Source organism: Cricetulus griseus, chromosome 7 (assembly GCF_003668045.3).
Source record: "Cricetulus griseus strain 17A/GY chromosome 7, alternate assembly CriGri-PICRH-1.0, whole genome shotgun sequence".
NCBI classification, from domain to species: Eukaryota; Metazoa; Chordata; class Mammalia; order Rodentia; family Cricetidae; genus Cricetulus; species Cricetulus griseus.
Window position 1 is genome coordinate 116489970 of NC_048600.1, and position 15096 is coordinate 116505065.

The window sequence follows — 15096 nt, forward strand, 5'->3', positions numbered from 1 at the left end:
ACGGTGGGGGCCACAACATCCCAGCACTCAGGAGGCAGAGGCAGGTGGATCTCTGTGGGTTCAAGGTCAGCCTGATCTACAGAGAGAGCTCCAGGACAGCCAGAGCTGTTACACAGAGAAACCCTGCCTCAAAAAAAAAAAAAAAAAAAAAACAAGAAACAAAAAACAAAACAAAACAAAAAAACAAAAATAAAACAACTCCACCCACCTAGGGCTTTACTTCCTCATTTTCTCATACAGTGGTTAGCCTCTGGTGTGTATGCAGCTAGAAACAGAAACACAGACACAGGTATTAGATATGCTCACTGAAAAGTTCAGGCATTAATGCCACTCTGCTCTACCTCTTTAAGAGACAGACCTTGTCCCCTGACAACTGGTGGGGCACGCATGGTGATGTGCCCGTCATCGCCATGTCACCTGTTATGCATTATGGACTTGCGTGAGGACACTGCGCATGCGTGAAGCCTCAGCGTGCATGCTCAGTTTTCCCTTTAAAGCTCATACCTGTCTCTCTTCTCTTTCTCTGGCCACCAACCATGGCAGTCAGCCATTAACTCTGTCTCTCTTCTCTCTTACTCTCTGTCCTGCTCTGTTCTATTTCTCTCTCTCTAGCTCTCCTGTGATATAATACACTATCATTAATGTATCTCTATAGTGTCATGTCTCATCTTGTGCCTTTTCTTCTAATTTAAGCAGAAATCTAACACTCACAATTATGCATGCATGTTTGCCTTAATGTTTTCCATCTTGAAGGGTGAGATTTAGTACCTAGGACAGTACTCAGCATGTACCTGGCCTTTGACATTTGCTGAATGAATGAATGAATGAATGAATGCTAAATGACTCAATCTGTATAATGCAGACCACCCTCCCTGCTGCAACTCCCCAGGCTTTGATATCTGATGACTACCGACTGTCTGTCTGCAGGCTGTCTTCTACTCAAATCTGGTATCCCTGAGAAGGGTGTGTCCTGGGTTTTGGGCTTGAGAGTAAGGCCAATGGAGAGAAGTTTCACTGCCAAATGAGTTACCACTCCACCCACTCAACAACAGATCTAAACTATGCCGTGTGTAATGCATCCCTTGGGAGTCTCATAGCTGTGAATCCAATTTGAACAGAACAGGTTACAGAGTCTTAGCTCAACCACAGGAGGCTGAGCTGGGTCCAAGGAAGGGTAAATGCGCTGCTCCCCATTCCCCAGCCTTGAAGAATCCCAGAGACAATCAGACGCAGTAGGGAGTCTAGTCAAGCAGGAACTCATTTATTGTCCCACAGTAAACATCTTTTAAAGCAAAAAAAAATAAAAAATAAAAAAACTACAGACAGGGTGGAGGGTGGGGGCATGGGGGTGGGGTTGGGAGACCAGCCAGCCAATGGTCAGCCTATCACACACCTATGAGTTACCTAGTGAACACGAGCTGTTCATGCAATGACTTCATCTGGTTTGATCTAGGCAACCAATCATCTTTTTTTGTAAACAATTCGGGACTCACCCATCTGACTTCCCCTCAGCACCATCTTTGAATGGCTTGTGTGCTCTATAGAGGAAGCATTCAGATTTGAGGCTGGGCAAGCTGAGGGAAGCTGGGGTCTAGAGCTGCTGAGGAACTCCAGAGAGGCCTGCAGAGAGCCATCTTGGGAAATTATCTCTCTTCCGTTTTCTCTATTTTGTCCCCCTAGCATCTCCCTTGCCTCTAGTTGACCATGGGTGTATATTTTAAAAGGAAAATAAACCAGTGTGAATTTTCTACCAGTTTGTCAGGTGGCGAATACCCTACCAGGCCAGAACTTGAGTTTCAGGACTTGGGAAAAAAGACTCAGCTCCACAGAGCAGTAAGCCAAGTGATGCAAGTATTCTAGTGACCCTGACCCCTTTGAGTGTACCAGGAGGAAGGAGATGCCCTGAGGGTAAGAGGTTATTAGGCCAGAAATGCCAGAGAAGGCACACAAGACAACTGGGATTTTAGTTAAAAGTCCTCAACCTTGAAAATAATGATCCCTCTGCCTTGCAGAGGTGGCTTGGGCTATGTGGATGAAGAGAGATTTTATAACCAAAGCTGAGAATCCTGTATTTGAAAATAAAAATCTGCCTGTTGCCCAGAGAGGATGGGGTCACTTGAGGCCCTCCTCTGCTCAGGGGCTGGCTCTGTGTGGGGCTTCTGTGGGAGCGTCACTGAGCTCCTGAAGGACATAAAGTCAAGCTGATTCTCCAAATGCCCAGTTAAACTTGTCGTTTCCGCTTAGAGTTAGCTAGGAATTTTAAGTCACCCCAGCTACTCCCCCTTCATCCTCATGGAAAATCTCTTCCCTGTTAGAAGAGTCCAGGTCTTATTGCTTCTGGGCTACATTTTTCTGTGGCCTAAGAGGCCTGTACATATCCCTCAGCTTTCCCCCTGAATTCTCTGCCTGGGCTATACAACAAGACTACCTGTCTCAACAGTGACTGCCTAAACCAGAAAAAAGTCTTCCCAGAAAACAGAAGAGGGAATATGAGTTCTCCTTCCCCCACCTTCTCAGTCACAGCCCCAAGACCCAAGCTTATGTGACTGCCATGTCCCTGTAAGCACCTGTGCTGTAGATACCAAAGGAAGCTTCCCAGGAGAAACACTGGCACAAGACAATTACTGATCATGTCATTTTTTTCTCTGTCTCTCCCAAGGTGCATCTCGGGCCTCATTGAGATTCACCCAGAGCTTGGTCCATAACCACAAAGAGCAAAGTCATCCCAGACCTGACGGGATTTAAAGATCCTCACTGTAGAACACGGAGGCCACTTTGTAAGCATCAGTCAGAATCATGAACGTCTCTCAAGAGTCAGTATCCTTGGCTTTGATTTGACACAGGATAGAGGGGATGGGCATTAGTACCAGCTTCATAGACTTCCTGCCTTTAACTCCAGCAGCTGTGTCCCCTAAAACAAAAAGGGTCTAGGTGAAGTCCTTCTTTTGGTTTCTGACCACAGATGGTGACTTTTACGGATGCAAACATCTTCCATCACAGACCATTTCAGCAGAGAAGAGTATGCTGCCTGTGTTTCTCCTTGAGTGAGGACTCTGGCAGAAGGACTTTCCCAGTAACTTCCTGGACCTCGGCATCTTATTGAGCTGCTGTAGCTCCAAGGGGCATGGTTTCCTGAGTTAGTGCCCTCTACAGGGGGCTGGGGACTGGGAGCTGGGGGGTTGGGTTTCCTTACTCAGTCCCCTCTCTGGAGTACACCATGTCGGGATGCTCTATGGCTACGTGAGGCCTTTGTTCATCTTTTTTCTCTGCATTCTCAGCCTCTTCCTGGGCTATATGACAGAACTGTGCACATCTCTGTTCCTGGTTGGCAATCACCTACCCCTCCCTTTCCAATAAACTGCATGTGGGTTTGTTGAGTTTTGTGTTTCATCGCCCACTGCAGCTGCAGCAAAACAATATTTACCCTGCACGAGGGTAGTTTAAAAACAGGCCCACAAATTCTATGGCTCTTTTCAAAAGATGATGTTAGCTAATCCCCTTGGATGTGGGAACTTGAGAACTGAGGACAACTGGCTCAGGCTTACAAGTAGATGACGTCTCTGACCTCAAGTACAATGGAGGGCAATGCTGGCCCTGTCCTTTTTGGGGCTAGAAAATTGTAATGGTTCCTAAACCGTGTTTTGAAAAATGAGCCACACAGGGTCTAAGCCGCTTTGTGGAAAGCTGTCCTCTGGATATGACTTAGACTCTCAGCAGCTCTGAGAAGACCTGCACAAGATCAACTCTTGAAATTGCCTATCATGGAGCTGGGGAGGGGCCCACAAGGACTTCCCCCTCCCTGAGGATTTACAGGCAGTTAACAGTTCCTAGGGAGAGGGACACTTGAGTCCTTGTGCTTTCCCTGTGGCTTTAGAGGCAGTTAACAGTTCCTAGGGGGTGGGGCTTGTGAGGTCCCGCCCACTCCCTGTGGCTATCTGTAGACTGCAGAAGCTGTGTGGAAGGACTGACCTGAGTGGAGGAGTAGAGAAAGAGGTTGCTCTGCCTGTCAGCAGGCAGTTTATCAACGCGGTCGCAGCATCTCTGGAATTTCTGTTTTTAAAAGATGGCCTGTCACATCCCTGACCCTTGGATGTGGGCTGGATTTGTTGGCTGGCATTTAACTGTTCTGTGCTGAAGCAGTGGTGATGCTGTTGTACCTCTGGCGTGAGGCCGTAAAGAGTTCCTTCTTTTTTCTCCACCTCTCTCGAGCTGCCATGTTTCAATGACATTCAGTCAAGTAGCATGGGGGGAAAGGTCCTCAAAACAGCCAGCACCTCTTGCCAGCCATGTGGGGGCCTGAAACACCTTGCAGATGGATCCTGCAGCCTTGCTGAAGCCTTCAGAGGTCACACCCCTGGCCCAAATCAAACAGTATCATCAAAGACTCTCGGCTGGAAGTGCTGAAGCTCTTGAGAACTCTTAACTAAACACATTGTGAGGAGTGGCTGCTTTTTATCATTTTAAGTCAGTTTTGGGGGTCATGTTAGCATCAGTGTGGAGACCCCCTGAGCTGGTGGTCTCTTGAGGCTTGTGGAATGACTTGGGATTCTGACCCCTTTGTCTTCCCTTCCATCGCACAATCCACTGATTGTCCTGAAGATGCATTTCCTTGTGTCCTGTCACACGAAGGGGACACCACTAACACATGCTGCAATTATATAATAAGGCGACATTTTGGGAGGAGGAAGGACTTACAGAATGATAATGGAGCACGTTCAATCCCTTCCCCTGAAACACCACCACCACTGAGGTTTCAGGTAGTGTCTAGCTTGGAGCCCAGACCCAGCTGTTGAAGTTCAACTGTCTTCACAGGCTCTCCTAGGCTGCCTCACTTTGCCTCCTCCCAACCACACATGTCTTCTGTGCCAATCGGGGGTTGCCTTGCTTCACCATGTGAGAATTATCTGATGTCTTTGTAGGTCTCAGTGGCATCAGAATTGCCATTCCACGTGTTCAGACACTCCTCTTCCTGTGGACAGCCAGGTTGTACACCTGACAGCCCATTCATAGTCTGGCTGGCCAGGCAGACATTTTGCACTCACAAACTCTGCTCCATTTATTCCTCGTGGGTTGAACCTCTGATATTTTCCTTGCATGTTACCTCTGACCCTTTTGTTGTTCCAACTTTATAATCTGTCCATCCACATCCCATTTTAAGATCTATGTAGGAAACAAGCAAAATGCCTGGGGTGAATCCCCCACCTAAAGAGCTATGAGTCAATCTACCTGGATTGGAGAGCTCTGTGTAGTTTACTGTGTATCTATAACTTGGTTGTAAAATTCCATAATCTAGCCAGGTGGTAGTGGCGCACACTCCCAGTACTCTGGAGGCAGAGGCAGGCAGATCTCTGAGTTCAAGGTTGGCCTGATCTACAAATCCAGCTTCAGAACAGCCAGCACTGAGTCTCAGGCTTACCTGACTCTCACTGTTCTTGTAGCATTTCTTGCCACTTGGAAGAAAACACATGCAGAAGACAGTGACTGTGTCATTTTTTTTTTTTTGTGTGTGTCTCTCTGGGGGATATCTTGGCTTTCCCCATAACAACAACAACAACAAAACACCCCAGCACCGGGACTTGAGAACAATTCCATGCATGTTTGGCTTCTGGGAACTTTCCAAGTCTATTCTAAGGGCCCCCAATGCCTCTGGGGAGATCTTTGTATGTGGCTTGTCCTAGAGAACAGTCAAAGTGCCAGCATGACAAGAACCCCACTTACTCCACTGAACAAACTTATCCCTTTGAAGAAGCCACCCTGGGCAGGAGCATTTTGCTCTCCTTCAGAACAACTCTCTCATGCAGGCTTGCTGAGGTGAGGAGGGGCCGCTCCTGCTTGCCTAGCTGCTTCATCCTCCAAGTGCAATGCTCAAGTCCACAGCACAGCTCACAGCCTCACGGATTTCACCCTGCAGACTGCCTCTGATGAGTGAGTTAAAGGGCTCTCGACTGGCTGGGCATGGCGGATCATACCTATGACTCCTGTACTTGGGAGGCTGAAACAAGAGTTTGAGGCCAGCCTCGGCTACATAGTGAGGTCCTGATGCTACCAACAGCAGAACAGGCACAGCCTAACCTTCTCTTCTTAACAAAATGGTGACACTTGGAGGCCCCCTTGCTAGACCTGGGTACATCTGCCTCTTTGGGGAGCCAGGCAAAACATTAGGGGAAACAACATTCGTCCTGAGTTTCCCCAATTAGGCCCAAGCTCTCTGCTAGCTCTCAGGTTCTCCTTGAATGATTGCTAATCTTGTATTTACCCTATGGACTTTTATTCATCTCCCTCTCTTACTGCTCTGTGAGAATAATCTTAAACCTGTTTTGTAAGAAAACATGGGTAACAATAACTCTTTCCACCAGTTGCCTGAGTTCCGCCGCCATGTTAGGACCCCCAAATAACACACAGAGATTAATATTAGTTACAATGCTGCTGGCCAATGATTAGGATTTCAATGATTTGCTAGCTCTGTCTTAAGTATCAACCACAACCATTAATCTATATATTTTATAAAGACTTATCTTATCGAGGACACCAGCAGCATGTGTCTTCTCTTCCCGGGGATCACCTGGCAACTTTCCTTTCCTGTATTTCCCAGAATCCTCCTTCTCTTCTAGTCCTGCCTAACTTGTTTCCCTATTGGCTAACAGTGCTTTATTTATCAACCAATAAGACAAACATATACACAGAAAGACCTCCCCCATCAAACATGATCATGATTGTTGTTTTGCTGCAGCTGTGGGCGATGAAACATAAACCACAGAACTCAACAAAACCCACGTGGAGTTTACTGGGGAAAGGGAGCAAAGGAAGGGATAGGTGTTGGCCAACCGGGAACAGAGATGGAAGGGGAGGAGGGAAGGGGAAGAAGGGGGAAGAAGGGACTATCAGATGGGAGACATTCCCTTAAAAAGGAAAGCTTGAACATGCATACAGAGTCCTCATGCAGCCATATAAGGTGTGACTTAGGGCCCTTTGAACTGTCTGAGTATCTGCCCAAATGCCGGTATGCATACAATGCCAGTTGTGGGGTGTGTGTGTGTGTGTGTGTGTGTGAACATAATGTCTGAATCCTTACAGTGATTATAACAGTGGCTTCTGTCCCCAATCTATATCCAATCTATATCTAGCCAGATGCTGAGGTGAAAACCTGCAAGCTCAGAGAGGCAGAGAAAGTACTCAGCTGACCTTCCTCTTTATCTGACATCCCAGCAAGAAAGAGAACTTTCTCCTATGCTGTCTCAAACAAAACTCCTCCACTCTTCTTCCTGTGCCTGCCTCTCTCTCTCTCTCTCTCTCTCTCTCTCTCTCTCTCTCTCTCTCTCTCTCTCTCTCTCCTATCCTCTGACTTCCTCTCACTGTAGCTTTTTCCTGTCAACTGGTTGCTTGCTCCGCCTCTTGACCTGTGGTTGATTTTATTTACTCCTGTTTACAATATTCAAGCAGAAAGCTCCTGGATTAAAGGTGTGTGCTTGGGTTGAGCCACAGCACAGCTTGGGGCTTTCCAGTAAATAACAAAATATTGGGGCTCACAGAGTGATCAAATATCCTACAACATTAGGTCAATCTTTAGCTGAGGAGCTTTTGCTCCCACCTGTGTTGGTAGTGAGAATGTTAAAAGTTTAGGATCAATTCTCTCTAAACACAGAAGGATGGATCCAGTCAGCTTCTCAGGACCTTCATTTGGTCATTACTGAGGCATTTCTTGGCTGGAATTGCCTGACTTCTTTTGCTACCCGTGAGTGAACTGTATCAACAGCCTTTGAGCTCCCAGGCTCAGTAGCAGGAGAACTGAGGGCTGTCTCAAGTTGGCTCTGCTGAACTCAGCTGGTCCAGCTCCAGCCTACATCTTTGGAGGCCATCCTTCTCACTGTCCTCCGCTCCTGCTTTATGTCTAATGTACATTTATGAGGGAGTGCATATCATGTTTGTCTTTCTGGGTCTGGGTTACCTCACTCAGGATGATTTTTTCTAGTTCCATCATTTGCCTGCAGATTTCAAGATGTCACCCCCCCCACTCCGAGTAATACTCTAATTGTGTAAGAGTACCCCATTTTCTTTATCCATTCTTCAGTTGAGGGGCATCTAGGTTGTTTCCAGGTTCTGTCTATTATGAACAATGCTGCTATGAACATAGATGAGCAAGCATCCTTGTGGTATGATTGAGCATCCTTTGGGTATATGCTCAAGAGCGGTAATGCAGACGCAGAGATCCACAGCCAAGCACCAAGCCAAGCTCCTGGAGTGGTCTGGTAGGAGTGAGGGAGGAGGGATTATATGAGCAAGGGGTTCAAGATCACGTTGGGGAAACCCACAGAGACAGCTGACCCAAGGTCGTAGGAGCTCACAGACTCTAGACCAACAGCTGGGGAACCTGCATGAGACCTAACTAGGTCCTCTGCATGTAGATGACAGTTGTGTAGCTTGGTCTGTTTGAGGAGCTCCTAGCAGTGGGACCAAGATCTATCCCTGGTGCATGAGCTGGCTTTTTTGGAACCCATTCCCCATGCTGGGATGCCTTGCTCAGCCTCGATGTAGCGGGGAAGGGCTTGGTCCTGCCTCAACTTAATGTGCCAGGCTTTGTTGACTCCCCATGACCTTACCCTTCTGAAGAGTGGATGGCGGTGGGTTGTGGGGGAGGTGGGGAGCAGAAAGAGGGGAGGGAGGGGGAACTGTGGTTGGTATGTAAAATGAATAAAATTTTTTTAAATAAAACAATTTTACTTCAGACAAAAAAAACCCTGATTTTGTTAAAAAGAATGAATGTCTCATTTGGGTCTGTAAGATAATGAAAAAGTATGATAAAATTTTGGCATTTTGTTTCTATCCTGTTTTTGTCTTAATTCTAGGAATAGTTGGGTCTAGCAGGACTGTAGGAAGCCGGTTCCTGCATTATAATGTTGCCTGAAGACACCAAGGTGTGAATTACTTCACAGGCGCTGGGTAATCTCCATTCCTTTGATCTCTGCCTATCCCGTGGCTCATTTTTGCCTGAGGAGCTGAAGCCATTCTTAGGGTAACACGTCCCAGGCGGCTGGTCAGCCTTTATATAGGGATGGTTTTCTTGGTTCAATGTCTCTGCTCAGTCTCCGCTCAGTCTCCACTCTGGTAAGATGCATTAAAGCTTGTCTGCAGAAGGATCCGAGTGTCCTGCGTGTATTTCTTGCTGGCGAGGAATACAGAGCGGGCGCGGGACATATGGTGCCGAAACCCGGGAAGCTTAACATCTCCGGCACCTCGGAGACCCCTTGGTTACAGGGCGGATTCAGAACTACAGGATGGTAAATTCGGAGAGGTATGATTTTTCTGGACTTTGGCTTGGGACAATCTTAAAGAAGTCCAAAATTACATATCAGAAACCGAATGTAATGAGAGAAATTCGGAGAGGTATGATTTTTCTGGATTTTGGCTTGGGAATGTCGCTATTGTGGGAGGTTAATATAGAGGCTTCTATGCTTTTACTAGGAGCTATTTTGACTTTTCTCACTGTTACAGCAATCTTAAAGAAGTCCAAAATTACATATCAGAAACCGAATGTAGTGAGAGATGGGGCGCGCCTAACAATAAAATATAAGAAAAAAGGACCTCCCGGAATGTCTAGTGACATGGGAGTGTGTGTAAGAAGAGAAACTGCAACGTATAAGAAAAAAGGACCTCCCGGGGTGTCTAGTGACAAGGGAATGTATATAAAAAGAGAAACTACAACAAAAAGCTCAAGAGATAAAGTTTTAAAAGGAACAGCTCAGCTGGATGAGGGAGAGACAGAGAAGGAGGGAGAGAAAATAGGTTAATGTCTCTGCTCAGTCTCTGTTCAGTCTCCACTCTGGTAAAATGCATTAAAGCTTGTCTGCAGAAGGATCCGAGTGTCCTGCGTGTATTTCTTGCTGGCGAGGAATACAGAGCGGGCGCGGGACACAGGACCATCTCCCTAAATGAGGAAAAGAGCTCAAGGGGGTGGCTTAACCTAATTAAACCCAAAGTTCTGGTGTAACTTCAAAATAGGCATTTCCCCTCTGTCCCTGGAAAGACTGCGACTGCGCCAAGCACAGTGCTTCTGTTCTCTGACATCTTAAGAGGGAGAGAGGGTGCAGGTGTGTGTGTGGGGGCTGTGAGAGTGACAGATGGGAGAGAAGTCATGTCCTGAGAGGGGCAGGGGAGGCAGTGTAGTCATGCGCTCTCCACCTGTGCCCTTTGAGCCTCTTTAGTTGCTAACAGTGAGCATGGAGGAAGTGCTCATGGATGGTCTGTCCAGCCTCACTTGCTAGATAGGAGGATGACTATAGAAAAAAGACAGCACCATCAGCGCTCTCTCCTCTCTCTCTCTCTCTCTCTCTCTCTCTCTCTCTCTCTCTCTCTCTCTCTCTCTCTCTCTCTCTCTCTCTCTCTCTCTCTCTCTCTCTCTGTGTGTGTGTGTGTGTGTGTGTGTGTGTGTGTGTGAATACCAGCCCAAGTCATACCTATGCCTGCTGCCATATAGTAGACCTTGCCTATGGCTGCCTTCTGTGCACTGATTCTGTGTGGGAGCATAGGCCATGGGAGCAGCAGGAGAGAGGTGGGGAGTTGCTTGCTCAGCTTGACTGTATGCCTGTCTCTTCCCATTCCCAATAGGCTAGGGAAGGGGGTGCAGCCAGATGAGCTTGGGGGGTTAATTTACATGAGTGAGATAGAAGAGAGGATTCATTCACTCTCTTACCTTCTGTCTGTCTCAGCAAACCCTGAAAGTAGCAAGGTAGAGAGCAATGCTGATGTCCCTGTCCTTATCTGTATGTCCTTCTCCACTAGACAATTTCTTTTGGGCTCTGCTCCCACGAATGCTGGCTCCTAGAATGGGGTATACTTCACAGAAAGAAAAGAAATAAAAATTGGTTTTTGTTGTTGTTTGCTTGCTTTCCTGAAATTTGGGCAGTGATTTGGGTCCTAGGCTGAATCATTTTAAATTTCCCTGATTTTGCCTGGCAGTAGTGGCACATGTCTTTAATCCCAGTACTCGGGAGGCAGAGGCAGAAGGATCTCTGTAGTTCACAGCCAGCCTGGTCTACAGACCTGGTCTACAGATCAAGATCCAAGACTGGCTCCATAGCTACTGAGGAACCATGTCTTGAAAAACCAAAGGGGGAAAAAAAACCAAAAAATGTCCCTGATTTTTAATTATCCCCACAGATAAGAAGATATTGCCCCCCTCACTTTGGCTATCAGAGTAGTTGTGTTGGCTAGTTTTATGTCAGCCTGACACAAGCTAGACTCACAGAGAGGAGGGTGCCTCAACTGAGAAAATGCCCCATAAACCTGGGTTATAGGCAAACCCTAGGGCATTTTCTTAGTGGTTGGCAGGAGAGGGCCCAGCCCATTGTGGGTGCTGTCATCCCTGAGCCGGTGGTCCTGGGTTCTCTAAGAGAGCAGGCTGAGCAAGTCATGGGGCGTGAACCAATAAGCAGCACCCTCCATGGCCTCTGCATCAGCTCCTGCCTCCAGCTCCCTGTCCTGTTTGAGCTCCTGTCCTGATTCCCTGCTATGATGAGCACTGACGTGGAAGCACAAGCCAAATAAACTCCCTTTCCCCAACTTACTTTTGGTCATGTTTTACCCCAGCAATAGTAACACTAACTAGGACGTTATTAAAATAGTGATTTCCAAGAAGTTGAAATTTCCCCAGAATCTAGTGGTGGGAAAAGGAAAGAGCTGAAGCCTGGTGTCAGCCAGAGGTTCCAAACAATTTGCCAGAGACTGGAACAGAGATAAGATGGTGGGTGGAGCCACACTGTGAGCCTGGCTGCTTTGTGATGAATATTTCTCGCCCTCTATTTGGGCAAGGAGATGGACTCAGAGGAGGTCACTGGGCTTAATGTTCAGCTTCCCAATGCAGCCACACTGAATAAATGTTTCTCTGCTTTTCATGACTGACTCCTCTCTCAATCAGTCTTTTGAGCCTAGCTTGCTTTGAGTTGCTAGGACATAGGCTTGGACCCTAAAAATGCTAATAACACTTTATCCAGAGCAATAGCAGTTTCTAGATAGCCATTACTCTAAGTTCTCAAACACACAGAAGGCCAGAGCTCCTCTTGTCTGAGGGATGCTCTGTTCCCACTGTGTCTCATTCTTCCTGCTTCACTCGCAGGCCTCCAGATGCTTCCATCTCCTTCCCAGGAGAACCCAGATGATCTCTGACAATGGTGATGACCAGAGGAGGGGAGGGATGATAAAAGGGACGTGGACACCTCGGAAATGCAGGTAAAGAATATGGAAGCCTGGCACAGTTACACACGCCTTTAGCCCCAGGACTTGGAAAAAATAGGCAGGTGGATCTCTGTGAGCTTGAGGCCATCCTGGTCTACAGAGAGAGCTCCAGGACAGTAAGAGATATAGTGAGACCCTGTCTCTTAAAACAAAAATAAATATAAAATAATAATAATAATAATAATAATAATAATAATAATAATAATAAGTAAAAGGATATGGAAAGTGCTTGCTTTGCCAGCTCTGGGGTGGAGAATAACAAATCTCAAAACATGTTTTGAGAAATGAACAATGTAATGTTGAATGGCTGTGTGGAAAGACCTGGCCCAGGCACTGGGAGGCCCAGCAATAGAGGATGCTCTATCCCAGCTTTCTTCAGTTCCTCTTTGTTTCTAACACTATTATCAAGATCAACAGCCCTGCCTCTCAAGTATAGCATTGAGTTGGCTTGGGGGTTTCTGTCACTGGGATAACGTTGTAACCAAAATGCCCAGCACCATGCCTGGCCCGTAGTTGGTCCTCAGGAAGAGTGGTCTTCACCTTCCTTGTGGATGATGACTTTTGTCCACAGCAGGGCTTGTGTGTCTGTCTGCATATCCCTGTTTTCTGCAGCAGGGCAAGGTAGTGGTTAAGAGGCTTTGATCTGCAAAGGTCTAATAGCTTATTATGATTTGTGGTCTAGGGTACTTAAGCAGGCTGCATTCTGCTTTCATTCCAAGTCCTGTGGCCCCCCCCCCAGGGTGTCACTACAGTGCAAAGAGGCCTGGACCTCATTATGTAGCCCAGACTGACCTTGAAGTTGCAGGAATCATCTTGCCTGGACCTCCCAAGTACTGAGATTACAGGCCTGCCCAACCACACTGGCAGAAGACGGTGAAACAGTGCTGCTATGGGAGATTGTTGGGTTAACCGGCATAAGATGTAAAAGGCCCAGCCCAGGGTTTGGCACTGAGACACTGATCCTAAGGGGCAGCAGTGGGTGCAGCCTCAACTGCTTCCCACATCCTCACACTCTGGATGCTTGTGCTTTAAGTTGCTCACTGATGATACCACACAGAGAAACCCCTAATATCCATGACCTCACAGAGAAACCCCTGATATCCATGACCTCACAGAGAAACCTATGATATCCATGACCTCACAGAGAAAGCCCTGATATCCATGACCTCACAGAGAAACCCCTGATATCCATGACCTCACAGAGAAACCTCTGATATCTATGACCACACAGAGAAACCCCTGATATCCATGAACTCACAGAGAGACCCCTGATATCCATTATCTCACAGAGAGACCCCTGATATCCATGCTCAGGAAGCAATTTTGGGAGGTGCCTCCTTCGCAGTCAGCTAACTGACAGGCCAGGCAAGGACTAGAGGGCCACTCGCTCTGCTTGGAACCATAACCAGCCACACAGGCCAGGGGTTCCCCAGGCACACTGCTCCTCTGGGGGCCAAGGCTGCTGACCATCCAGGACTGGCACCATTCTTCATATCACTAGAATGGCAGCATTTCTGTGATCAGTAGGCACATCCTCAATTTTGAAGTGTGTGTGTGTGTGTGTGTGTGTGTGTGTGTGTGTGTAAGAGAGTCTAGGTTCATGCATGCTGCCATGGCAACCATGAGAAAGTCAGAGGACAGTATTTGGGAGTTGGTTTTGGCCTGCCACCTTTTGAGGCAGGGTCTCTCCTGTCTGTTTTTTGCTGTGCACTCCAGGCTGGCTTCTAAGTGCTCCTCCTGTCTTCACCTCCTATGTTGCCACAGGAGCGCTTTGATTACAGATGCTTGCTACCCCATGCAGCATTCTTTTTACTTGGATTCTGCATCAAACTTGGGTCACAAGGTTTGCATGGCAACTGCTTCCATGTGATGAGCCATCTTATTGGCTCCCACGCTCAACTGCTGTGCATCAGTTTTCATTTACTCGACTACAAAGGCCTTTGACACTCACAAATCTAAAAAAAATAATTTATTAATAAACGATAGCAGATCATTCTGTGCCTTCAGCGTCATCGGCTGCTTCACTCTCTTCTGCTTCAGTGATCGATGATTTCGTGGCTGGCACCACCACAACCACTTCTTCCTTGATCTCCCTGGAAGAAGAGCAATGTCAAGGCTTTCAAACTTGGAAATGAGCAAGTTGCCCTTAACTCCTCATTTGAGCCAGATGTTTACCCTGACATATCCTTATTGAAGATCTCCTCCTCGCCAGAGGACTCCTTGTCCTGTAGATCATGAGCCATGTTTTTCTTGCGTGTATCGTGAAGAGGCCTGTACATATCCCTAAGCCATAGTGGCCACCGTAGCCAGAAAAACCCTTCCTAGGAAACAGAAAGGGAGACATTAGATATGCTAACCCCCGCCTTCTCCAGCCATAGCACTGAGTCTCAGGCTTACCTGACTCTCACTGTCCTTGTAGCATTTCTTACCCCTTGGAAGAAAACACATGCAGAAGACAGTTAGTGATTGTGTCATTTTTTTGTGTCTCTCTGGGAGACATCTTGACTCTCCCCATAACAAAAATCATCCCAGCACCGGGACTTGAGAATAATTCCATGTATGTTTGGCTTCTGGGAACTTTCCAAGTCTATTCTAAGGGCCCCCAATGCCTCTGGGGAGATCTTTGTATGTGGCTTGTCCTAGAGAATAGCCAAAGTGCCAGCATGACAAGAACCCCACTTACTCCACTGAACAAACTTATCCCTTTGAAGAAGCCACCCTGGGCAGGAGCATTTTGCTCTCCTTCAGAACAACTCTCTCATGCAGGCTTGCTGAGGTGAGGAGGGGCCGCTCCTGCTTGCCTAGCTGCTTCATCCTCCAAGTGCAATGCTCAAGTCCACAGCACAGCTCACAGCCTCACGGATTTCA